Genomic DNA, 26,300 nt, shown 5'->3' with positions numbered 1-26,300 from the left:
GAAAAATTACTATAAGTGGGATTCAGGTCCCCAATGAGCACACAGATAGTATTTAATACTGGTTGCAGATACAAAGATCTGCTCACATCAGAAGTCTTCAACAATACAGGTAAAGGCTTACTTTTGTTATGGAATAATTGCACACATCACCATCACATTGAATGTTTGTGTGTTTGAAACAATGACACAGCAGGGCAATAATTCTTGAAGATCTAGTATTTAATTGTATATTTAGTCTAAAGATGAAAGTAATAATTCTGTTTTCAGTGAAAAGACATAATGCTGGAAAGACTCAGTCGGTCGGTAGCATCCATGGAAAGAGAAATGTTCTTAACATTTGTCTTCAACCTGAAACTTTAATTCTGTTTCTCTTTCCACTGATGGCATTTGAGTATTTCCAGCACTTCTAGTTTTGTTTCAGATTTCTCGCACATGCTGTACACCAACCATGGACTGAGTGAATAGTTCAGGCAAGAGATGGGATACCAGTAAAGTGTGCTGCTTTCTCCAGGGTGCTTGAAATTAATGAGTGCTGTTTGAGTGGCAGTCATCCAGCAAGTCAAGGATATTCTGTTGTGATCATGGGAAGCATTAAATTGTAAGGGGGTGAGTTATTTACCACAGGTTACATAGATCTGATCTAACATTGTAGCCAGGGTATTGATGTCCAAGTAAAATTAGTTGCCACGATGACCTCTAATAATCATAAATAATGGTAAAGACATTTTGATTCCAGGGAAATCTTTTCCAATATCAATACCTCCAATAGTCTCTTGAACTCACTTTCAGTCTAATACAGGTCCTAGACAGTGGGTGAATGGAATCTTCAATTAACCTATGATTGTATGATGACAAATGATGAAAATGTTGAGAATGATTTGGTTCAGAGTACTATACTGAGAAGCAATTGATGTCATGTGGACCTGGAAGGCTCCCTTGGATTCAGGGGTCGGAGAACTTTTCATTTCGTCTCTCCTTTGACCATAGGAATATTTAGACGACATGCTCTTAGAACATTCCTGAAGACTTTCAACATTGAATAATACCACTGGAACAGGATGGTGCTGCTTGGTGTATCCACATAAAAAGTTGTGCTTGTTCATCTGAGAAACAAGAAAGGAGAAAGCAAAGAGTGAAACAGAATCTTGAAAATCATGAACCACCAATACAGCACCATTCCTGTCAGCTGTGTCAAACCTAGATTAGTCGATTCAGCCATCTTCATACACATCACTTGAAAATGAATTGTATACAGCACCTTGTATCTACTCTACAAAACCCACCAGGATATTAAAATCATGAATCATTGTTGAATGAACAAAATTTTAACAGAAGCAGCAGAAGATTTAAGAAGGATATATCAAGAAGTATATTTTGAATGAAATGATAATAGAACACAAAAAAATGGTAACATTTGGAGATTGGTTTCAGGAGCGGCCAATGAATGAAACTAGCTGAATGTTATTAAGATACACAATCTAAAGAAACAGCTAAATGGTCTATTTCTAATAAAATTGCACATCAAAATTATAGTGTCATTTAATTATTTTCCATCCATTTTGATGTAGATGTTCAGTTCGAGCTGCTTTTCTGCCCCTTACCCAAAGCATTTCTTTCTTTTAAATATATCCAATCTTCTTCTAAATGATATGACTGAAGCATCCCCTTCCAATATTTGCGTGTTTCCTTGGATTTTTTTTCCTGTCTTATTTACTTCATCAAAATATTTCCTAATTTTAAGCAAGTCTTTTGGATTTTCCTTTAACCTCCACAGCACTGTTAACGATTCCAGTTTCTTCAATTATTTCAAGATTCAATTTATTATCATAGAATAAAACAGTGTCATATTACATGACACTTCTTTTTTGCCTGTTGCAAGAGAGATAGATTCACCACCAGCAAGAATTGCCTAAGTACCTCTTAAGGTCAGGCTAACAGCCAGAGAGAGAGAGAGAGAAGCAAAAGAGAGTCCCCCCAGAGTCACCAAATGTCCATAGATTCCAGTGCTTCCACAGCCTCTGTAGTCACACAGAGTCCAGTCCAAACCACTGGCAACCTGAGCTCCAGATTCGAAACTCCAACATGGTCAGAAACCCTTCAGCACCTTCTTGTATCCCAGTTTCAATACCTAGCACCCCTCCAGCCAGTTTGAGCCAGTCTCCAGCAGTCCGCAGCCTGGTGCAAATCTCCTGACTGCAGTTTCCAGCAGCCCATAGGTTCCATGGGTTACTCGCCTCAAGTTACCAGCAACCCACCACATGCACTGGTCCCTCAGCCACAGAGCCACCTCACTGGTCTACCACCGTGGTCACTATCCCCTCGTGTTGTCTCATTCACATCTCCCTCTCAGACGGTGCATGATCTTCCCATCCACTAGTGCCCTGCTTCAGTTCTCCGCTTCCTACAGCCCCTCATGGCTGTTGCCAATTAATAGGCGACGCCATCTTGGCCGCAGATCCGCAGTTGCTGGATTTTGGCTTGTTACGGGCCCAGGGGATCCCAAAACCCAGCAGCAATAGAAATTCACCAAGACAAATGTTTACTCAAACAAAAGTAGTTTTTAAATTTTGTTTAAACTAAAAAAAAGACAGGATCAAACTTTAACTTATTACTATTAACTTAACGCCCTTCTAATTCTAAGTGCTCATGTATGTAATGTGTGCATAAGTTCAGAAAAGTTCTTTGATTCACAGTTCAATCTTACTCCCCGAAGTTCACCAGTATCAGGCAATTCTTATGCTGTGCACAGATTTAACATTAATGAATTTTCACCAAGGTCTGGCATTTAAAAGTAATTGGTTGCCACTCAGTAAGGTTCTTGTTGGTTTCAGAGAAAGATTTGTTGCTCGGAATCACACAAACTGATTTCCTCCGATCAGCCACTTCAGTGTCTTGCCAAAGAAACTTTCCCCTTCAGGGTTTTCCAAATGATAACCTCTCCTTCTGCAGGTGAAACACTCTAGCCAGCCATTTCCTCTTGTATGGACAACATGGGTTGTTCCAACAGGCTGAACTCAGAACTCACAACCAATCTTCAAAATAGGGTTTTAAACAAGCTACCAGCTTGCCATACTGTAGAAACTAGTTCTCTCTTTCTCTCTCTCTCTCTCTCCCCTCCCTCCTTGCAAAACCACCTGACCTTCTTAGAACTGCAAACTGCATTCAGACAGATTGCAGCACCAGACCCAATCTTCCACATCTATTGCTTTCCAAAACAATAATCCATTACTCCACAGCATGTCCAATGAACACCTACTTGTGAAGTCCTTCAGCAAAGCAGTTTCCATTGTCTTTACAAAGGCAATGGGATCCTGGACTGTCCGGCTTGAGCAGAGCTCTGGCATTTTAAATGAGATCTGTTTTGTGAAGTGTTTGTGTTTGTTTGTGACCTACACTAACCCCCCCCCCCCCAATAATTTATCATATAAATATATAATCCATCGCTGTTGGCTCCCTCAACAGGTCATTCAAAGCCTGTGCAGAGTCGTCGGCAATGGACTGGGCGGCCAGACCCTGCAGGAGCACTGCGATTCTGCTCTTCTGCTCCCCATGGGTCTGCACCAGCAGCAGCACTGCCACTACTGCGGCTCCAGCAGCACCGCCATCTTGGAGTTGGTGCCACATAATTTGTGTATCTTGGAGTCAGGGCCAGTGCTACCATTAGTACAACTAGGCAGCTGCCTAGGGTGCAGACCTCAGATGGCACTGTTGAAGAGAGATTCCAACAGCTCCAGCACCTCTGCGTCATGAATGACGTGGTTCTGACTAACGCGATATAAGCACATGCGTTAGTCTGGAAGGCATACAGAGGAAGTAGTACGCTGAACATCACATCAGAGATTCCACTCACCGCTTAGCCCGGTCAGCAAACCCTGCCCCCCCCCCAACCAGCTCAGCCCAGTCAGCACCCCCCACCCACGTTCAGCTCAGCCAAGGGCGCAAAAAGGTCAGGCACTCATTCTGCCTGGACTCTTTAAATTTTACATTGTGATTAAACCAAGTATCCTCAATGTTATGCAAAGTTCCTTTAACTAGAATGATAGCTAAAAGTAGTCCCTGAGTTTCATAGAAAGGTTTTTATGAATTAATGTAATCCTCAGTTAAGGATCTTGCAGATAATGCATTAGATACAAATATAAAGAAAATTACTTTAAGCAGCATTAAAGGAAAAAATACTTTGGAGTAAAGGTAGTTCTCAACTACGACCATGTTCCATTCGTATCTTGAAATGGACATACATTGGAAGTTATATAACAAAGCAGCCACCAAGGGCAGCTCTCACAAGAGCTTGGCCACTGCTGCCATAGGCACTATTTTTCATAGATAGTCAGTTTTCATAGATAGTGTAATTTTTATATTTGCATATTTTTTCTTTAAAAATTTTTGGTCATATGTACAGATGGCCATAAATCATATAGATTGCAAGTTGGGGACTACATGTATTTGTATATTAAATTTTATGAATATGGAATAAATTTTTAATTACATGGCAAGTCAGATGGATGATTGGTAAAGTTTTTGAAATAATTTTATTATGATTGAAATTGTTTTGTGAACCATGCTTGCTGGAAAGCTAGATTTCTGAGAATGAACCTCAGATAATGGTTAAGGCCTTTAGATATTCTAGGCTAGATGAGTAATTCTGGAAATTGAACAAAATCACCATTCCTTTCTTTCCTTTTGTATTTGCTCGGCTTTTTTCTGCTTCTGATTCCTGTTAAACTTTAAACACCTCTGAGAGTTTGTATATATTGAACTGTTTGTGATTGGCTGCATGAATTTCTCCCAAAGCAAGTAACTTTGCATTTATCCATCTTATGGACACAAGGATGAAATCAATTTTGTTGAATCTCATTTTTTGACTCATCCTAACTTTGATATTTTAGCTGCCGATATTCATAATTAATCAGCAAAGAGAATAAGTTTCTAATTGGCTTTCATTTGGGAAACATATACAAAATAAGTTGAGTTACAATTTTAATGGCTTTGACTAAGAAAGCAAAGGTATGATACACTTGCCACTACGAAGAAGATTATTGGAATTCCTATTTGTCTCATGAGATTTCCTTTTTGCCATTCATCCCTCTTAAATTGAATATTTTTGGTATGTGCTATGTATTTATGATTTTGTTCACTGTGTATCTGAACCTCAAATTAACACTTATTATGAAGAAAGTAATTTGCATGTTATAATTTCACATCTACAATGAGAACTAAGGAATAAATAATAGTCACAAGTCCATTCAGTTCACCCCATTATTTAGGTTTTACTATACACATATTTGCTGAAAATGCAACTTGTAGATAATAAAAATCAACATTAATAGGTTTATAATAAAATATCATATGACATTAGGTTTATCAGCATTAAATTAACATGTTAATTATGTTTGACTGAATATTCCCTTCACATATTACACCCAATGTTTCTCCAGCTGGTAATGAACAAACAGCAATGGATTCTCCAATATCCTTTTGATCTTAAAGAACAATTTTAATGTAAATCCTCCAATTGTTTTACATAAAATCTTGTCACTGCATTCGTATTTCAAAAATTTGCCATTTCTATGTACTATTTAGCAATTAGGGGACATTTTTGAATTTCCAAATTGTATTCCTGCAGAAATGTGTTAAAATAGCAAAAGGTTTAAAGGTTTCTTTGATTGTCATGTAATAATACATAAAAAATGTAATATGTCAAGTCATGTTTATTATCATATGATTGTACATGTACAACCCAACAATAGAGTATTCTCTGGTCCTCAGTGCAAAACATGCAGATGTACAACCAAACATGACGCGCATACAGACAGACAAACAATGTGCAGGACAAGCATTTCATCTCTAGAAATAAATAAATAAATGTTGCTTCATGATTATGAGAGTCTTGGATGGTTAGTGTGAGCAGTTCCTTTGGTCGTTCAGCATTCTCACTGTCCATGGGAAAGAAGCTATTCCTCCATCTTGGTGGTGCTGGCTCTGATCCTCCTGTCAGGAGCAGGCTGAAAGAGCTGTGTAAAGGGTAAAAGGGGTCCTCAATGATTTTGCACATCCTCTTCAGAAAACAATCTGTAGATCATGTTGACGAAGGGGAGGGAGACCCCAGTGATTCTCTTTATCACTCACATAGTCCTGTGAATTGACCTCTGATAAATTTCTCTGCAGCAACTATACCACACTCTGATGTAGCCAGCCAGGGTCCTCTCAATAGAAGGTTGACATAATGGTGGCCAGTAGCCTTGCCTGCTTCAGTTTTTTCAGGAAGTGCAGTCACTGTTGCTCCTTCCTGACAATTGAGGAGATGTTGAGTGTCCACGATAGGTCACTAATAAGTGATCTCCAAGGAACTTGGTGCTCTCTACCATACAGTTGTTGATATGTAGTGGAGGATGATCATTTCTGGTCCTCCTGAAGTTTATGATCTTCTTCTTCATCTTGTCCACGTTGAGACTCAGGTTTACTCTTGCACTATTTCATGAGATTTTCCACCTCTTCTCTGTAGTGTGACTCATTGTTATTGCTAAAAAGGTCAACTACTGTTGTGTAATCTGCAAACTTGATTACACTGTTGGAGCTGGATCTGGCAGTGGCAGTCTTGGATCAGTAGCATGAACACATGATACATTTTGATTTCCGTTGCCTTTTGGCAAATAAAGAGTTGCCATGAGTATTGAACAAAAATAGGAGAAAGAGAAGCAAGAGAGTCTCTTCACAGACACTGAGTGCCATTGGATTTTCCTCCAGTGCTCCCACAGCCTCTGCAGCCACACAGACTCCAGTTCCAAGTATCAGCAACCTGACCTCAAAATCCAAACCTCTGATACAATCAGGAGGCCTTCAGTGCCCAAGGCTCTTCCGACCTCTTCTTGTCCTCAGAGCCCTCTTGAATCCCAGTTTGGATACCTGGTCTTCAGCAGCCCACAGCCTATGTGGATCCTTCAACCACATCACCAGTAGCCTACAGCCTGAATAGGTCCTTCGACCATCTGAGTAGTTCAGCTGCCAAGCCCCTCTGATCTGCTGCCATGGTCACTTTCTATGCTCATCCTACTCAACGTGGGGTGTTGTCCCTGTTTCTGGGTGCCCTCCCCTGGAGGCTGCAGCCCCTTCATGGTTCCCTGCTCAGCACAAGCGCTGTCATCTTGGGCTCAGTATATGTTTTTAATGCCTGTATGGAGCCATTGGCATTGGGACAAGGCAGCACTATGTCTTTGCTCCCTGCTCTCCTGGATTTGCACTGGTAGCATCACTGCCATGCCAGCAGCTTTGGCAGCACTACCAATTTTAAAAAATGAGATTTAGTGTGCAAAATATTAATAAAACTCAAAAATATTGTATCCTGGCTGAGGATTACAGTGATCTCAAAACACTACCTTTTTTTGTGCGGTAATTAATAGTGAATTTCTGAATCAATAAAAATAGGTACATAAATAATTGTTAATTAAAATGTGTAATTCTATAGTTTTTCTTATAATAATCATTCAGTCAATCTGCTGGATGGAATATTTAGGAGTATTTAATCATATGCTTGTGCATCAGTCAAAAGTAAATATGGCAAAGATTCCATACTTTTAATGGAGTTGATCAGATATATACTTGAATTATAAACTGGTAAACTGAGTGCCTTTATTACATTGAATAAATCTGTAGCAACATGTTCAAATGAAAACTTCCATTATATGAAAAACAACTGAATCAATGACAGCCCTTTTCTTAATTGGAATGGCATTTATTTTCTCTTCCAAATAATATTTTGTATTTAATGTAATTCCTATGAGTTGCATGGGTCTATGAAAAAAAGGCTTCCTGATTATCTTAAGTTTGCTATTTCTGTTTGCACTCTGCTTGTTATTTCATTCTTTACATTTAATCTTTGTTTCTAGAATGATACTTTCCTTGGAAGCAAGAAGGACAAAATCAAGAGCGCTGACTGTTTCTGGGTGCTCTCCACCATAGAGTTGTTGATATGTAGTGGAGGATGATCATTTCTGGTCCTCCTGAAGTTTATGATCTTCTTCTTCATCTTGTCCACGTTGAGACTCAGGTTGTTACTCTTGCACTATTTCATGAGATTTTCCACCTCTTCTCTGTGACAATAAGCCAGAGCTTGGATCCAAAGGTTCACAGATGCTGCTACAGTATCAAAGCAGGCAGCAGCTATATCCAAAGCAATTTCTCTTTGTACAATATAAATATTCCAAGGAAGCTATTTGTAGAACATGTCAGCAAGATTTTTAATCTACTATAGAAAGCCCTCAGGTTAAAAGTTGGGAATGCCATATTTGATTGCACAATAGTTCAATGGAGGATTGATCCAAAAGCTGGCACTGGTATTCATAAGTAAAATATTATGAAACATGCTTAGTCAAATGTCTGAAAGTCCAATGTACTTTTTATTTGTTATCTTTGACTGATAAAACGTAGATCACAGTTGCCTTGCAGAAGAGATACACATAGAAATCTCTCAGTATATTCAGCTACAGAGAGCATATCCTGGAACACATCAGGGCAAAATTAAAATGACACCTCAATGTAAATGTAGCCCTGTAAATGCTGAAAATTATTTTCAAGCAACAAAAAAATTACAAGATTAATTTGTGTTCTTGCGTGATTGATGTTGGACATACAAGGAAACCAGAAGTTCATATATCTAAGGTCATCTGCCTTTTTATCTAATGTACACAAAATAGGATAAACCTCCTGGCTTCACAAGTTTTTGTTTTTGTGGATTGTGACATTGAAAAGATATAAACATTGATTTCCTATTCATTATGCAATTCAAGAATAAAATTCCAGGGATAATTACAAAGGTCTTATTTCCAATATTTTCTCACAATAATTTCAGTGGGAGTTTTCCATTAAATGTTGAAAAGATATTTGCAGTTCCCACCCAATCTTAAATCAGCCTGTGCCATAGGAGGGACATCCTGGCATCAGATGCTTTTATGTCCTGTATGTGCTGTTTTGTTATCTGATGTAAACCTGCTCTTTTCATGCATGTTCTCAGATATTAGTTGATATGGACAAAACTACGACCATTGTCAGAATTTCAAAAACTTTTTTTTCGAAGTTCAGAATTTTATGGTTGTCCCATTTTCCATAAGTTCATAGAATTTTCAAAAATGTTTGTGAATGAATATGGCTAATCTTCATAATGACAAAAATAATTCTCAACCTGAATTCTATTTCTAAAGCAGCTGTTCTCAACTTTATTTCAGGTATGGCCTCTTAGGACTCAGCTCAAAGTTTATGGAGCTCCTTCCCTGTGAAGCAGTCAAGTTTTGGTTTCTTTTCTACTTCTCTCGCACTGACTACATAGAAACATATATAAAATAAATTTATGTTCCATGTGGTGAAAAGAAAACAAAGCCTAACTTAAATGTACTGTAGCCCCCAGTGTGGCTGTTAGGCCCCATAGAAAAATAGCTGTTTTAAAGAAATCCTTCCAAATGTACTTAAATCATAGGTCATCTCCCTTGCACTGCCTGCAAAATGCTCACCATATAGATAGTACCTAATTTAACTTTAACTAAAAACATCAATCTAACCACAATCTTTTGGATGAACTCAGCTGATCAAGTAGCATCAGTGAGAGTAAAAGAGTGGCTGACATTTTGGGCTGAACCCCTTCATCAAGACTGGGAATGTAAAGAAGAAAAGCCGGTGGAGAGGCCTTTTGGAATTGGTTGACAGAAGAAGAAGATAGGCAGTTGCCATATAAATTGGAGAGGGAGATCCAATGATGAGTCATATCGGGTTAGTGGGTGATCAGAAGACAAAGCTGCTTTTAATCTGCAAAATTTATACACATCGACATCAGAGATGCTGAAACTATTTTCAAGAGTAGAGATCAACCACAGAAGGGTCACCCTGGTGTTTGCCACAGGGAAAATCATCACCAGAATCTTCCTCAAGCTGTTCATCCCAGCTGCCAAAAATAGATGATTCTGTTAATAAAGAAACATGAACAGAAATGAGTACCAGAAACCACTGCACATGGCCATTTTTGACATTACAAAAGCCTCTGAATCTGCCAAAGAAGATGGCCTTCTCTGAAAGGCTTCCTTCAGAAATTTGTCTCTTTACTCTTTGCCATGTGATGACATGTAAGCCATTATTATAGCCAAAAAGTCTACAACTGATCATATTTTAGTGCAGATTACTCTCAAGTAAATTGCATCATTGTTCCAACCTTTTTCTCAATTGTGTTCACTGTGATGTGGCACTTCATTTCCAACAAATTTCCTGCTAGTGTGGGTGACTTATTGAGCTGCGGTGTATAAAAGACACTTGCATCTGTGAACCTTTGGATCCAAGCTCTGGCTTATTGTCAACTAAGTCATTGATGAATATGAGAGAATAGGCTAAACAAAGGCAGATATTAATGATGAAATTCATCATAGCATCAAGTGCACTTACACAGCCTTTGGCATTTCAGGAACAGTATGTCTGAATAGTACTAAGTTGTCTAACATGGAAGTCTGCAGACATTATTGTCCACCCTCTTGTGTGCACTTGAGACATGGATGAGATATGCCATGCACCACTGTTACAAACCCAGCAGCAATAGACATTCACCATGACAAATGGTTACTTAAACAAAAGTTGTTTTTAATCATCTTTAAACATGAAAACAGAATCAAACCTTAACTTACCTCTATTAACTTAACTAAACCCAACTTAACCCCTTCTAATTCTAAGCGCACATGTATATGATGTGTGTAAATGTAAGAAAAGTTCTTTGGTTCACAGTTCAATTTCACTTCTTATTCTTCCAAGTTCTCTGGATGCAGGCAATTCTTATACTATGCACAGAATTTAACATGTATAAAGTTCACCAGGCTTTGGTGCTCGAAAGGTAAATGTTTACTGCTCAGGAAGGTTTTCGTAGGGTTAGAGAGAGAGATTTGTTGTTCCAAGATTTCCACAACTGAGGTACCACCATTAGTCACCTCAATGTCTTGCTAATGAAACTTACCCCAGGGTTCTCCAGATGATAACCTCTTTCTTTCAGGCTACTACAGAGTTCCTTTCAGTTCCACTTATTCCACTTATCAGACAGATAGCACTTCCAGCCATCTGCCGCTCTGGAGCTTTTCTTCAAATCCATCAAGTTTCCTGGTTGGCACTGTTCAGCTGCTTTCAGTGTCACACCCACTAGCTGAGAGAGCTTGTTTCACCTCTCTCTCTCTCCCGCTCTCTCTCTCTCTCTCCCTCTCTCTCTCTGTCCCTCCCTCTCCAACTGAGACTGCTAGAAAGTCCATGTGACTCTCTCACTTGCCACAAAACCCCCACCTTCTTCAGCAAACCATAGGAATTATTCTTCTGCTCCCATCTGTTGCTTTAGGTAAACAAAACCCAGGATTGACCTTTCTGTGAGCACTCTGTAGATACCTGCAAACAGCCAGAGTGTCTCCATTCCAAAACAATGGTCTATTCATTTTATGACATAATTTCAATTAGCACCAACTTGTGAAATGTGCATAGCATTCTCCATAGTTTCTGTAAAGTCCACTGAATATGAATTCTTCAGTATTTCAAATAAGATCTGCTTTTAAAATGTGTGTATGTATGTCACCTACTCTAATTTTACCAATTATCTCCCAATTATTTATCTACATTACACCACAAAGCACCAAAGAAGAGCCACTATTGCAGCCAACAAAATATTGACCTAAACCTCTGAATTCACAGACAGGAATAATCAGGCAAAATCAGCCATTTTTTCCATAGCAGCAAAATATTTAGTTTGCTCCAATGTTCACATGCACCAAACTTAGCTCCCAAACAAGCACTCTGTCAAAGATTACCTGGTGAACAGAAGTGTGTTCTTAAAGACTTTGTAAAATGATGTAACATCCTTACTAATTTGTGACAAATCAAAGTAGAAAAGATATATCTGAGATGACACTGAGTATAGTATTTTTGTTAAAGGCGTGCAGAAGCATAGTGGAAAGAGAAGTGTGCACTAATCTAACCATTTCCTGCTTCACCAGTGCTGGAATCCATAAGTTTCATAATGGTTATATCAGTCACCTCAAGCATAACAGAATATGAGTAAAAAAGAAATCATCCTCAACCTTGATGGACTGCCAAAGAGAAAATTAGACATCAAACAATGCACCATGTTCAGCTTTAAATTATTTTCTTGTAATTAGTCCAACAAAAAAATGTAAGACAAATCTCAATTGTTTGCTGCTCTGAGACCTGGGTAACAGAGAACACACTGAACATTGCTATATGACTATAGAGTATCACCATTCACAGACTGGATCAGAACTTGGATTCTGGTAAAGAGAGGGGATGATATGTGCTTTCGAGTTAATATTAGCTGGTGAATGGACATTGGAGTTATGTTAATCTCCAGATCTATAGCTGTAGAACAAGTTTTGATTAAATGCAAACCCTTCGCTCCACCCCAAGAGTTCTCATCAGTGATTCACACTGGAGTTTATATCCCTCCCAATGTTGATTACAAACAGGCATTTGCAGAGCTGGATGATGCGGTCAGTAAACAAGAGATGGGCCACCCCGATACACTACAAATCTTATTGGAGACTTTAATCCGACTTGTGTCAAGAAAACTCAGCCAACTACGACCAGCATGTAGCCTGCTGTACCAGTGGTCTCAATACACTCAATCACTGCTGCACCATGATAAGAAAGGCCTACTGATCTTTCCAAAGAATGCATGTTGGCAAGTCAGATAACCTGGCTGCGCTCCTTCTGCTTTCATACAAAAAGGGAACTCTGGAGATTGTCAGCTAGAAGGTAGGTGCAGGAGGCTAAAGAATGGTTATAGGACTTCCTCAAGACAGTGGATTGGGCATTATCAAAACAACTGTGGATGAGTGTGTCCCACCAAACCATTCAGAGATTTCTCCCAGCAGAAGCCCTGGATGAAAAATTAAATCTGGAACCTCCCGACAGCCAGATCACAGCTATTTAATTCTGGAGATCCAGATCACTACAGAAGGAGCAGGGATGACATGTGGAAAGCCATCTCCCAGGCGAAACAATGAAGGATACCTGACAGCTGTGTCAAGGTCTAAATGACATAACCTGGTTCAAAACCAAATCTGGACCAGTAAGAGACTCAAAGCTTTGCTCCCAGATAAACTCAATGCCTTCTATGCCTAAGAAGGAAGAACCACCACTAGACATCCCCATGTTTCCTGGAGATCCCTCCTGTTTGTATCTGAGGATGATACGCGAGCTGCCTTCGGGTGAGTGAATCTGAGAAAAGCATCCATAATGGATGGAGTACCCGGTTGCGTATTAAAAACTTGTGCTGATCAATATCTCACTCCAGACTCCAGCAGGGTGTTGTACCCACCTGTTTCAAACAGGCATCAATCATACAAGTGCTCAAGAAGATTGTGGTAACCTGCCTAAATGACTATTAACCAGCTATTACATCAACAGTGATGAAGTGTTTTGAAAGGTTGGTGTTGAAGCACAACAGCTCCTGTCTGAGCGGCAATATTGATCTTCCAATTCACCTATCGTAGCAACAAGTCTACAGTAGATGCCTTCTTAAAGTCCTGGAACACCTGGACAGCAAAAATGCATACATCAGGATGTCTTTATTGACTGCAGTTCAGCATTAACACCGTCATCCCCTCAAAACTGATCAGCAAACTCCAAGACCTGGGACTCAATACCACAGTGGATCCTCGATTTCCTCACCTCCATACCACAATCAGTGATGATTGGTCAGAACTTATCTTCCACAATCTCCATCAGTACTGGAACATCACAGGGCTGTGTTCTTAGCCCCCTGCCCTACTCACTTTACACCTACGACTGTGTTGCTCCATACAACAACACCATCTACAATATCACTGATGATACCACAGTAGTAGATTATATAAAAAGGGGCAATGAGTCAGCATACAGGAAGGAGATTGCACATTTGGCTGAATGGTGCACCAACAACAACCTCATTCTCAATGTCACCAAAACCAATGATCTGATGGTTGACATCCAGAAGGGAAAAACAGAGGTGACCCTATCCAATGATCATTGGGAGATCAAAGGTGGAGATGATGAGCAAACTTAAGTTCTTGTGTATCATTATCTTGGAGGATCTTTTCTGGAATCAACACAACAATGAAATCATGAAGAAATCATGTCATCGCTTCTACTTCCTCAGAAGTTTGCAGAGGTTTGGTATGACATCAGAAACCCTGGCAGATTTCTATAGATGTGTTGTGAAAGGTGTGCTGAACAGTTAGATCATGGTCTGGCATGTGGACCCCAATTCCCCTGAACATAAAGCCATGCAAAAGGTAGTGGACACAGCCCAGGAAATCATAAGCAAAACTTTCCCCACTATCAAGAATATCTACAGGGAACACTGCCATCAGAGAGCAGCAGCAATCATCAAGGATCCATTACACACACCATTACACACACTGTTCTTGCTGCAACCATGCGGGAAGAGTTATAGGTACCACAAGACTCATAGCACCAGTTTCAGGAACAGCTGCCACCCCTCCACCATCAGACTCCAGAACAACAAACTCATCAGGGACTTATTTAAGGATACTTACTTTTGAACTTCATTGATTTTTTTCTCTTTTAGTTTGTTTATACTTCCTTATTGATGTATGATGAGCAGTTTTTTTTGTACTACCAATAAGTGGCAATTCTGCCTCACCTCTAGGAAAAGAATCTCATGGTTGTATGTGATGTGGACCTGTTTGAATGTATGTACACCATATTGAGTGTATGTGGAATAACAATAAATCTAAAATGTGAAACAATAAATTATTCTTTTTTCATTAGTTCCTAGAAAGACATATTTACCCATATTTGGAATTTCCAATGTTCCAGTATGTGTAAAGTTCTTGCTTGTTGCTCTTTACCATTCTCTGATGGGTGCCGAGGGTAGGAAGTCTGCCATGTTAGTTTAAGTTTGCTCATCATCTCCACCTTTGATCTTCCAATGATCACTGGATAGGGTCACCTCTGTTTTTCCCTTCCGGATGTCAACCATCAGATCATTGGTTTTGGTGACATTGAGTATGAGGTTGTTGTTGGTGCACCATTCAGCCAAATGTACATTCTTGTCATCTCCCTTTTCCTACCATGCAAAAATTGTTTGAAAACTTTGTTTGTTTGAATACAGTTTTTCAAATTTGTCTTTAACTTATCTTCAAATAATTTTGAAATAAATAAAATAGATTTTGTTAGAGACTAAGAATACAGACTGAGCAATCTGTCCAATCTTAGGTTCTACACCAGACCCATACTGTCAGCTATTTGACCAATCAAGAAGAATCGGCCAAACATATTGTGTGGGAGTCACAGGCATCTAATCCTTCTTGTCGATCATGGTTCAGCATCAGAGAAGCAATGGGGAGAAAGTAATCCATGAGCTAATTCTACTGAATAAGAAAATGCAGGCTGAATGATCAATCCCTCTCTCAGAATCTATGGCCTGTGCAGTAAATTGAAAATGATGGAGAGATAATATTCAATTCTATTCTCAGGTCTCACTTCCATTCATCCTGTGGTTTGATTAATGAGATTCTTGTTTGTCGAAAGATGGAGGTTTACATTGTGTCTTCCCTTTCCATAAATCTTCCCCTGCGACTTTCTCCTTTTAGAATGGTTAAGTATGTCTTATCACTGTGCAAACAACCAGCCAACATAAGAGCAATAAAGAAATCATGTGAAAGTATCGTCTTTCACTGACGATGCTGCCTGTAAACTGTATTAAAAATGTGTGCATGATACCTGAGCTAAATTAACAATCTTAATGCCAAAAAAAATCACATTTCAATTTCATGGGGCACATGATTTAGCTTGTTAAAGCATCCTGTCGTAGCTGTATTTTCCATGAATCTCTGCAGGATCCCAGGACAGTGTCATAGAGCACACAGATGGTGGGAAAACACTGCTACACATTTCCTGGCAGATCCATGCAAATAACTCAATATTTTTCATGAATAATTTTAAATCATTATTTCGTCCTAGCGATTCAGTAAATTTCTCTACCTGCCCCAATTTAGTTGCTTGCAGTGGCCCGCGGCCACCTCGGGCCGACACAGGAAATGGTCGTCAAACGTGGTGACTGGCAAAACATCGTGCAGGCTGAAATGCCAGTTTCCATAGGCTGCTGGCAGAGCAATGAAACTGGCCAATCACCACCGTGGATCACAGGGGGCCCAATTGGGACCCGGGCATCTGAGGTAACCAATTGGCAGCTGGCCCAGTCGAGCTGACTATAAAAGGCAGAGCTAGCACTGAATCAACTCCGGTTCAATACACTCTACTGGTGTCTTTCCTCTCCTGTGGATTCGAGCTATAGCCTTAGGGCTATAACTGAGCTGTAGCCATAGTGACCTCACTACAGTGGTGACCCTGACTGGTCCAAATGGAGCTTTGGACTCGATGGTGGAAGAACAACCTGCAATCAATGCCGTAGTGTTGAAGCTGCTGGCTTCTGAATGTCGCAACCACAGGTGTGGTTCCAGCAAGCCAAGGTGCATTTCACCATTTGATAGATCTCTGCCAAATACAAGTGCTACTACCGTGTGGTCAGCGCCATCAATCAGGACACCGAAGCCTGCATCATCGACTTCCTCCAGCAGCCCCCAGAACAAGGAAGGTGTGTGGCCATCAAGGAGCTATTAACATGCACTTTTGGGCTCTTAGAGCACAAGTGTGCTGCCCGACTGTTGCATATTTGACAGTTTGAGGGACAGGGCCTCATCCGTCCTCATGAGCAACATGCTCGTTCTCATCGAAGGCCACACCTCCTGCCTGCTGTTCCAGTAGATCTTCCTGGAGAGGCTGCCTGAGCACATCCGGCTGCTTGTCACGGAGGAAGACTTCGATGACCCCAGGAAGGTGGCTGCCCAAGCAGACCTGCTATTGGCAGTGAAGAGGAACGCCTGCACTTCGCTCGAGCAGGTGACAGCACCTTATCATCAGCGCCTAGCCAGGAAGACCATCGACCAACCACCCAAACACCACGCCCCACCGGTGAACTGTACTGTTTCTATCACCGATGATGGGGTTCTGAGGCCCATCGATGCTGCTCCCCCAGCCATTCCAGGGAAACACCCAGGCTGGCTGTTGTTAATGGCTTCAACGACTGGCCAACTGCATAGCATGCTACACATTCAAGACTCCCTGTTGGGCCGACGTTTCTTAGTGGACATTGGGGCACAATACAGTGTCATTCCCCCGATCAGCCTGAAGGCCCACTGCGGCAAAGTGGGACAGGGTCTCCGAGTGGCAAATGGCTCCAACATCCAAACATTCGGCACCTGAACCATTCCCCTACACTCTGGGGACAGGCAATTCATTTGGAAATTTACAATGGTGACCATGCATCAACCATTACTGGGTGCAGATTTCCTATGGGCCAACTCATTCCTAGTGGGTATCAAGGGGTGCCGGCTGTTGCACGCCCGGACACTTCAGTCACTCAAGGGCATTAAACTCACCAGCCCCCACCTGCACTCAGTGAGTACTGCCGACAACAAATTTGCTTGGGTCCTAGCAGAATTCCTCTCCATCACCACATCTCACTTCCATTTGGCAGAACCCAAACATGGGGTGAGGCACCAAATTGTCACAGAGGGCCCTCCCCTCCATGCCAGGGCACAGTGTCTCCCCCAGAAAAACTTAACCTAGCCAGGGATGAGTTCAAAAAGATGGGGGATCTCAGCATTGTGCAGAGCTCCGATAGTCCTTGGGCCTCCCCAAGGCAGCGGGTGGTTGGAAGCCATGTGGGACTACTGTCACCTCAACAAGGTCACAATACCAGACAGATATCCCGTGACCCACATCCAAGACATCACCGCTAACCTGCAAGGGGCACGGATATTCTCAAAGGTCAACCTCATCAGGGCTATCACCAGATCCCAGTATACCCCAAAGACCTCCCTAAAACCACCATCATAACCACCTTTTGGATTGTTTGAATTTCTCTGCATGCCCTTCAGGTTAAAAAGTGCAACTCAGACTTTCCAGAGGCTGATGGATGCAGTGGGCCAGGATCTGCATTTTGCCTTCATCTACCTTGATTACATTTTAATCGCCAGCCACACTTGCACCAATCACACCGCCCACTTAAAACAATTATTCTCCAGGCTGAGCAATTTCGACCTAACCATCAACCTGGCCAAGTGCCAGTGTGGCCAAGAGACTATTGACTTCCTGAGCCATTGTATCAACCAACATGGAGCCAGACCATTACCAACTAAGGTGGATTCTATTCACTCTTTCCCCATGCCATCAACAGTGAAGGGACTACCTTTATTACCGCTTCATGCCTGCAGCGGCCCGCATCATGAGCCCACTCTTTCCCCTCATGGCAGGACCCAGTAAAAACATACAATGGACCAGGAGTTGACCCAGGCCTTCCAGACCACTAAAAACACCCTAGCCAATGCCACCCTCCTCGTGAACCAAAAGATCTTTACTGACTGTAAATACGTGTTTGTTCAGCATGGGGATCACCAGCCACCTCTACAGAGGCCTTACGAGGGGCCATGCCGTGTCTTCAGACACAACGGCTCCACCTGTGTTTTGGACATTGGCAGCAGGGAAGAGTCTTTCACACTCAACTGGTTGAAACTGGTCTACTTGGACTTTAATCAGCCCATTACTCACATGACCCTATGGTGCAGGGGTTGGACCTAGAAACAGTGCCCTGATCGCTGGTTCTGGGGGGGGGGTTCATGTAGTGGCCCATGTCCCATGCCTCTAACCGGCACAGGAAATGGCTGTCGAACGCAGCGACCGGCAAAGCATTGTATGGGCTGAAATGCTGGCAGAACGGTGAAACTGGCCAAACACCGCTGGTGGATCACAGGGGTCCCATTTGGGGCCCGGCCATCTGAGGTAACCCATCGGCAGCCAGCCCGCTCAAGCCATGCCCCAGTGGTGACGTGACTGAGCTGACTATAAAAGGCAGAGTTGCCACTGAATCAACTCAGTGTCAAATACACTCTACTGGTGTGTGTGTCTTTCTTCTCCTGCAGATTCAAGCTATGGCTTTAGGCTATAACCGAGAGCTAAAACCTAGCTGTAGCCATAGTGACCTTGCTACATGCTAATAATTTGTTGTCAGCTCCAAGTATTTGGTTGGAAGGAGGGAAATCTCCTCTTTATCATTTTAATGTGAAGTGCTTGGTGTACATTAATGTCATGAGTCTGCTGCCTTCTCCTTCCTGCTATCACTAACTTCACCAGAGAAGGCTCCTACTTGGAAGGACAAGGGAAGTGTTTGAATAGAATCCATGCAGCTAATAAACTATGACAAAGTAGTTGTTCATTATTGAGGTTCTGAGTGAATATTTAATGTTATCAAGGAAGAGGAAATGTAATAATTAATTTACTTGGTGAAGAAGATGGTTCCTTCATACGCAAGTCTTGATGGTTCTCAAACCAAGTACCTGGCTAAGTATGAATTGAAGTGGGCAAGGTCAGGGAATCCTTCCTCGGTATGGGTTCTCCAAGAAGAATAATTTTCAGTCTTTTTCAACAAAAACTGATTGAACAGTTGCTTTTGATGCAAATAATGAGGTAAAATTCAGCCTCATACCCACCTTACAGCAGTTTGAGCAGCAATGAAGGACCAGGAACAAAGGGAAAAGATTAAGGGGGCAATGGATTAAAGTAACGCTACCATCAAAAGAGAAGTGGTTGCATTGGTGGAAGAAGTTAAATTCCTACGGTATTTATCAAGAGTATTCTTGTATTTTTCAGCTCTTCAGAAATAATGTTTTGTGGGGAATGGGGGTGGGATAATATAAGTATGATGAATAAAGGCAAAAGAAAATTCAATATTGTGGAACAAATTGATAAATCACAAGTTCTGTGTTTGATTGGTGGTTCAAGACTTTTTCATATTTACAAAGATGGAATGGATGTAGGTTTCATCGACTCAGAGACTTTTAGCACAGAGAAGGCTCTTTGACCCACCATGTCCGCGCCAACCATCTCTACAAACCCCATTTACCAGCACTTGATCTGTGGCCCACTGTTCATTCATGATTGAAGTGCTCATTCACATGCTTCTTAAATACTTTGAAGATATTTGGCTCCACACTCCTGAGGCAGTATTTTCCAGATTCCAACACCCAATAGGTGAAAAGGTTATTCCTGAGATCTCCTCTAAACCTCTTACACCACACCTAAAATCAATGGTTTCTGGTCTCTGCCATAAGGAATGTTTCTTATTGCCTACTATCCATGCTTTCCTAACTCTGAATACATTTATCAGGCTTCCCTTTAGCCCCCTGTGCTCCATGGAAACCATACTGTCCAACCAGCCTCTCCACTCAACTTAAAATTCCATGGAGACATGTGAGAGACTGAAATTTTGAAACATGAAAAACAAACAATTCCCTCGAGAAACTCAGTGGATCAAACAGCATCAGTGGGAGAACAGGAATTGTCAACAATTCAAACCAGAATCCTTCCTTCTCAGGTAACATCCTGTGATTCAATTTGGCACCCTCTCCAAGTCCAATCATATGCTCCCTTCAATGTGGTGGCCAGGTTTTGATGAACAATAATATGAATCAGGCAAAATCTTATATCTTTCAGCCAAAATCCTAGTACAGTACAGATTCAAGAAGCAAAGTGCAATAAAAGCATTCATAATTGCACATATATCAACCTGGACACTGTAATAATTTGTGACTGCACCCATTTTGGGAGATGGTGCTGTGACACATGTACATCATGATATTCAATGCGAAAGGACACAAGAGTTCTATTAATGCACATGTCTGATAGGAATCCTAGTCCTGGATTGCTCATCAAAACATCAGGGCAAGGTAGACATGGGCACAGCAAATGAGACCTGAACGCATTGATTGAAAGGTTGCTTTTCGCTTTCTGACTTCAGGAGTTTCACCTTGTTAATCAAATGCAAACTGAGAGCATAGGTTGTCATGAATGAGGGACAATAAAATTTAGTCACACAGCATGGTAACAAGCCCTTCCACCTTATGTCTCCCAATACACCAACCTTATATTTTTGAAGGGTTTGAGGAAACCAGAGCACCCAGAGGAAATGTGTGTGGTCACAGAGAGAATGTACAAACTCCTTACAGACAGTGCCAGGTTCAAACTCACGTTGCTGGTACTGCAATGGCGTTATGCTAACTGCTACATTAACTGTACCACCCACCCCCCCCCAACCAACCACCTCCAAATAGTTGTCAAATGGAGTGCAGAAAGAAATACCTTTAAAGAAATAGAATGTCCTATCATAGATGAAGGTGGAACAAAGATTGTTATTGCTTTTGAAAGGACAGAGAAATGGGATTAACACGAAATGAGTTTCAGTGTTTCAGTGCTATAAAACTCCATTGCATGAACTTTGGAAGCAGTATGACATCTCACTAGGATCCAACTTTTGTCTTCAGAAGATAAATGCATCAAATCATACTTAGCAAACTGGTTTCCAAACTTATAAGCGTGCTTTCGAAGGTTGAGGATGTGGAAATCACCATTATATGCCACCCCCAACTTTAGCTCCACCTCACTATACCAGTGTCATGGGAGAAGTGAAAATAGTTAGAGCTCCAATACCAATTTGAAACAATAAATATGCTGAAGGAGTTAATTAGTTATTTTATGAATTCATGAATTTATCTAGAAATCTATTTTAAGAATTTTGCATTTAAAGTACTGATATAAATCAATGAAATACTGAAACACAAGCTTGGGAAATTTTACTAAAGGTATGCAAAATTCCATTGAAAATATTGATTTCATTGATGGTTATTGATAAAAAGGTTATAACTAAATTGGAGTTACAGCACCTCCAGAAATTGTTATGGTTCTTATCTAAATAGTTGTAAAAATGCTTTTAATTAGAGCATGTTGATCTGAATAATCAGACAAAGATGTGAGTACACAATGCATAGGTCACAAACTCTAGGACTTTGTACCTCCACCATTTAGGTTGGCTTAAACTTTGAACAAGATAATAAATCTGTGTGCGTGGCAAGAATTATTCTTGGTTAAAGATATAATCAAAAATGCAATTAAAAAATGAATTCCTTTTAATTTTACTGTATTTGTTTTCTCATTGCAACAATTTATACAAGGTCCTGCTAGCCTGAGCTTGGTGAATAGTATTCAGTAAAGTTGTGTTAACTTCCTCTCCCTCAATGAGATATTCCGGGACACACAGCTTGGAACAATGCAATCAGATAGCCTTAGAAATTCTTTAGAGTAATGTTTCTGACCTCGAAAATGCCACAAGTAAATCCCACCTCCTTTCAAAACCACAAAACACAATAAAATAGGACCAATAACAAAGAACCAAGCAACTCTCTTGATTTACGTTTTAAAAGTTGGATGGTATCATGGTTTGTCAAAACCATGTTTTGTTTTCAGGTTTGTCCTATGAGGATGCACAGTGGTATGAATCTGTTCAATATTAAATTAGCAGCATGGAAATATAAATTTTACTCCATTATCACATTTTACACTCCAGCTTCTGTTGACATACTGTATAAGTTCATTCTTGACAGACATCAGGCTGGGGCAAGTGGGATTTTCATGGGATTTTCAACACGAAGTTTGAGAAGTTCAACTACTTTTCATTGTTGCATACTAAGCATTGAGTTCCATACTATTACAACATTGCTTCCCATTTCCACACCAAACTGTCTGTCCTTGGCATTCTCCACTGCCAGGGTGAACCCAACATAAACTAGAGGAACAGTGCTGCATATTCCACCTGGGTAGTCTACAGCTCAATGATAATGAACATCTGAGTACTGAATTTTAATTTTCCAATTTACTGTTACCCTTATTTCCTGTGATTTCCTTTTTCTCTCTTTCCAATCCATCTCCAGTCCTTCCATTTTTGACTCCTTTCCCGTACCCCGAGACAATTACTCTGCATTTTTTAAAAGTTCCTTTTTGGAATGTGGTCATCACTGGCAAGGCCACAATATGTATTTTCTCTCCAATTTCTCTAAAAGATGGCGATGAGTCAGCTTTTACAAACACAAGAAATAGAAGCAGGAGCACATCTGCTTCATTGTCCACCAAAATCATTCCTGTTCTACCTCAGCACCACACTTCTGGACTAGCCCCATATCCTTTTAATATCTAATATATCAATTTCTGCTTCAAATGGATCCAAAGACTGATCTAATTGGCATGAAGATTCAACTTGCTCTACATGAAGAAAGCACTCATTGTTTTACCCCTTATTCTCTATATGTGACTCCTGACACTGGAAACTTCAGCTAGAGGAAACATCATCACTGAATAGTTTTATTGGAACTATTACAAAGTTCAATAAAATATCTTCTCATTCTTCTGAACCATAGACTACATGTAGTCTATTAAACTTCTCCTCTTCTGGTAAACTCATCTCTGTAGCCAGTTCAGTTAATCTTTATTACATTCTCTATCGATGGCAAGAGCATTCTATTTTTTAGGGAAGGACACCAAAACTATACACATACTCCAGATGTGGTTTCAACAAATCTTCATATAATTGTACTTCAATATTTTTATCCTGAATTCACATCCTATTGTGATGAAGGCCAAGATAACTTTTGCCTTCCCAATGACTTGCTGTACCTGCATGTTTCATTTCAGTAATTTGTGCATAAATATTCCTAAGTCTCCTTGAACATTACCCAATCTCTTACCATGTGGAAATATTATAATTTTCTTTTTTGTCCACCAATATACATCTCTTATTTTTTCCACGTTATGTTCCATCTAAGTTCTTCAATTCATCTGGTGAAGATACTATTAAAATTCATTGGTAATTTGAATATAAGGAGAATTTTCTGTAGAGATCACAAGAGAGCTACAACAAGGTCTACCTTAACAGTAACATGCATTATAGTCAAATTTATTGCAATGCTTGAACCATAGCATTAGAGACTGTGATGCCAAGAGTAAAGTAAATATAATAGGGCACTGTAGGGAGGATTCATTATTGCAACACCACAACATATCAAAGAGTGGGAGAAATTACTTGAATATATTATTCCAGGAGGAAGTCACACCCCTTAGATTAACTATCTCTAAATTAGCAAATAGTAAGGGGTAGGATAGTGTGACTGCAGAAGAGCAGTTCTGAAAACTGCTCCAAAAGAGTCTCAGTCATTACCCTTGAGTACAAGGTTCTTGTTCCTTGGGTGGACAAGGGCAAGATTGCAGGAAGGATGTGCAATCTGTTAAAACTACCATAGTGCAAAGGTTAAAACCTTGTGTTTTTGATTCATAGTTAATTTTGTGCCTATCCCTTTAAGAAAAATTATTGCTTGTAGTGTTACCATGGTGACTAGGACATCATATGTCATAATATCCGAGCAGAGCGAGAGCTTGCATCTCATTCTTCGAAGAATTATGAATGGGACGTAAGCTTGAAATACTTTTTTTAAAATTTGTCTTAATTCATTTTATTTTGTTTATTTCTTACTCGAAATCGATCCACAGATGCTCAGAGCTGCTGAACAATTCGAGCAGTGGATTGCCTGCTTCATAAACTTCCTCAAAGTCACAGTGGACCCAGTGAACTTGGATGAAAACAAGCTCAAGGTCCTGTAAGCTAGAGTTGGTCACCAAGCATACCTGGCAATCCAGAACTGCACGACCTACCTGGCCGTGCATTCGAACTCTGCAATCTCTACTGACCCCAGATGAACGAAGTGTACTCACAGTACCGGCTGGCCTCGAGGAGATAGCAACCTGGTGAGTCCATGGACACGTTTCTCTGAGCACTGTACGACCCTGGGGGGGAGACTGCTACAGCCACCATGCCCATAGCCCAGTGTGTGGAGGAGCTGGTCTGAGATGCCTGTGTGGCTGGAGTCAGGTCTAACTACATTCGTTAGTGACTGCTCGAAGAGGACAAGCTGCCCCTGAAGAAAACCTTCCAGCTTGCCAGGACCCTTGACTCAGCCCAATGCAACGCTGATGAGATTGCTGGTAAGAACGGGGCCTCCATGTGCAGACCACGGGCACTGCCATGTTGGGACCCGGCATCACAGATTGCCTCTGCAATAACGAGCCATGACCCCACTGCCACCTGAGGTCCCATTTCTGCGGCCAGCAGAAGCATCCCGATGACGTTGTCCAGCCAAGGAGGTGATCTGTTTGGGATGCAGGAAGAAAGGACATTATCAGCATGTCTGTAAGTCCAAACCCTCCGGAGCGAGCAGCACAGCTCTGACATCACGTCCAGCACTAAACGGCTCTACCGCGTGCGCAACTTGGGAGTTGCTATCTTACCTTGCATTTCCTCCACTCTCCAGGATGACGTCACCTCCACCTTCCGCTGCCTGGATGACATCACTTCCTTCCCTCTTCCACCAATGTAATAGCATGGTCAACATGGTGGTTGCCATCTTACTGGTCAGGCCTCCCCTCTGACAGCAATGACAAAGACCCGATCCTGGCCTCCATGACTCTGAACCAGGGCAGCCCCCTAAACTTTTCCCCTTTCACCCTTAACCTATGTCCTCTTGTTTGAATCTTACTCACCCTTAATGGAAAAAGCCTCTCTACATTTACTGTCTATCCTCCTCATAATTTTAAATTTCTCTATCAAATCACTCCTCATTCTTCTATGCTCCAGGGAATAAATTTTTAACCTTTTTAACCTTTTCCTGTAACTCAGACCCTGAAGTCTGGGCAACATCTTCTCTGCACTCTCTCTATCTTATTGATATCCTTCCTATAGTTAGGCATCAAGAACTGCACCCAATACTCCAAAATTGGCCTTACTAATGTTTTATGCAACTTTAACATAATATCCCTACTTTGAGCCTCCAATCTGATAAGCAATCATCCACCATTACTCTCTGGTTTCTCCCCTCCAGCCATTGATGAATCCAGTTCACTATTTCACCATGAAAATCTAGCATCTGAACCTGCCTGACTAACCTCCCATATGGGACCTTGTCATAAGCCTTACTAAAGTCCATGCAGACAACATCCACAGCCTTTCCTTCATTAACATTCCTGGTAATCTCCTCGAAAAACTTTATAAGATTGGTTAAACACGGGGGGCGTGGCAAGATGGCATAGAACCAAGACATAGGATCTGTTTCTCCCTGGCTGGATGAATTTTAGTGACCGTTAAAAGTTAAAAAAGTCTATCAGACAAAGTATTAAGTGTTGGGGATGCAAGAAATGAAGAAAGGAAGAGGTCAGAAACAAAAGAAATTAGTTATTAAAGTTGTGGGAAAAAGTGAAATATCTGGGCCTACTGTTCAAAAGAAGCATCAGGATCAATTCACTATGGTGATGAAACCTCAGAGAACGTCTTTGGGGTAGTCTAG

General features: G+C 40.9%; 1 long non-coding RNA gene across 4 annotated transcripts in view; it reads right to left on the bottom strand.

The window, feature by feature from the left end:
* Window positions 1-223: 223 nt before the first annotated feature.
* The window catches only part of LOC138736619 (uncharacterized), a 54,706-nt gene continuing 28,629 nt past the window's right edge, over window positions 224-26,300 (bottom strand). For 2 of the 4 annotated variants that reach the window (XR_011340446.1, XR_011340449.1), the window contains 2 exons: window positions 24,676-25,109; window positions 224-1,103 (listed from right to left, as the gene is read on the bottom strand). This is a non-coding gene — a long non-coding RNA (uncharacterized lncRNA). Of the gene's footprint in view, window positions 1,104-5,690; window positions 9,948-23,686; window positions 23,758-24,675; window positions 25,110-26,300 lie in introns of those variants that run through there. The other 2 variants (XR_011340447.1, XR_011340448.1) reach the window with 2 other exon arrangements.

The sequence above is a fragment of the Narcine bancroftii genome, chromosome 6 (assembly GCF_036971445.1).
Source record: "Narcine bancroftii isolate sNarBan1 chromosome 6, sNarBan1.hap1, whole genome shotgun sequence".
NCBI classification, from domain to species: Eukaryota; Metazoa; Chordata; class Chondrichthyes; order Torpediniformes; family Narcinidae; genus Narcine; species Narcine bancroftii.
The sequence above is the reverse complement of the archived record's forward strand: the minus strand, read 5'-3'. Positions and strand labels throughout refer to the sequence as shown.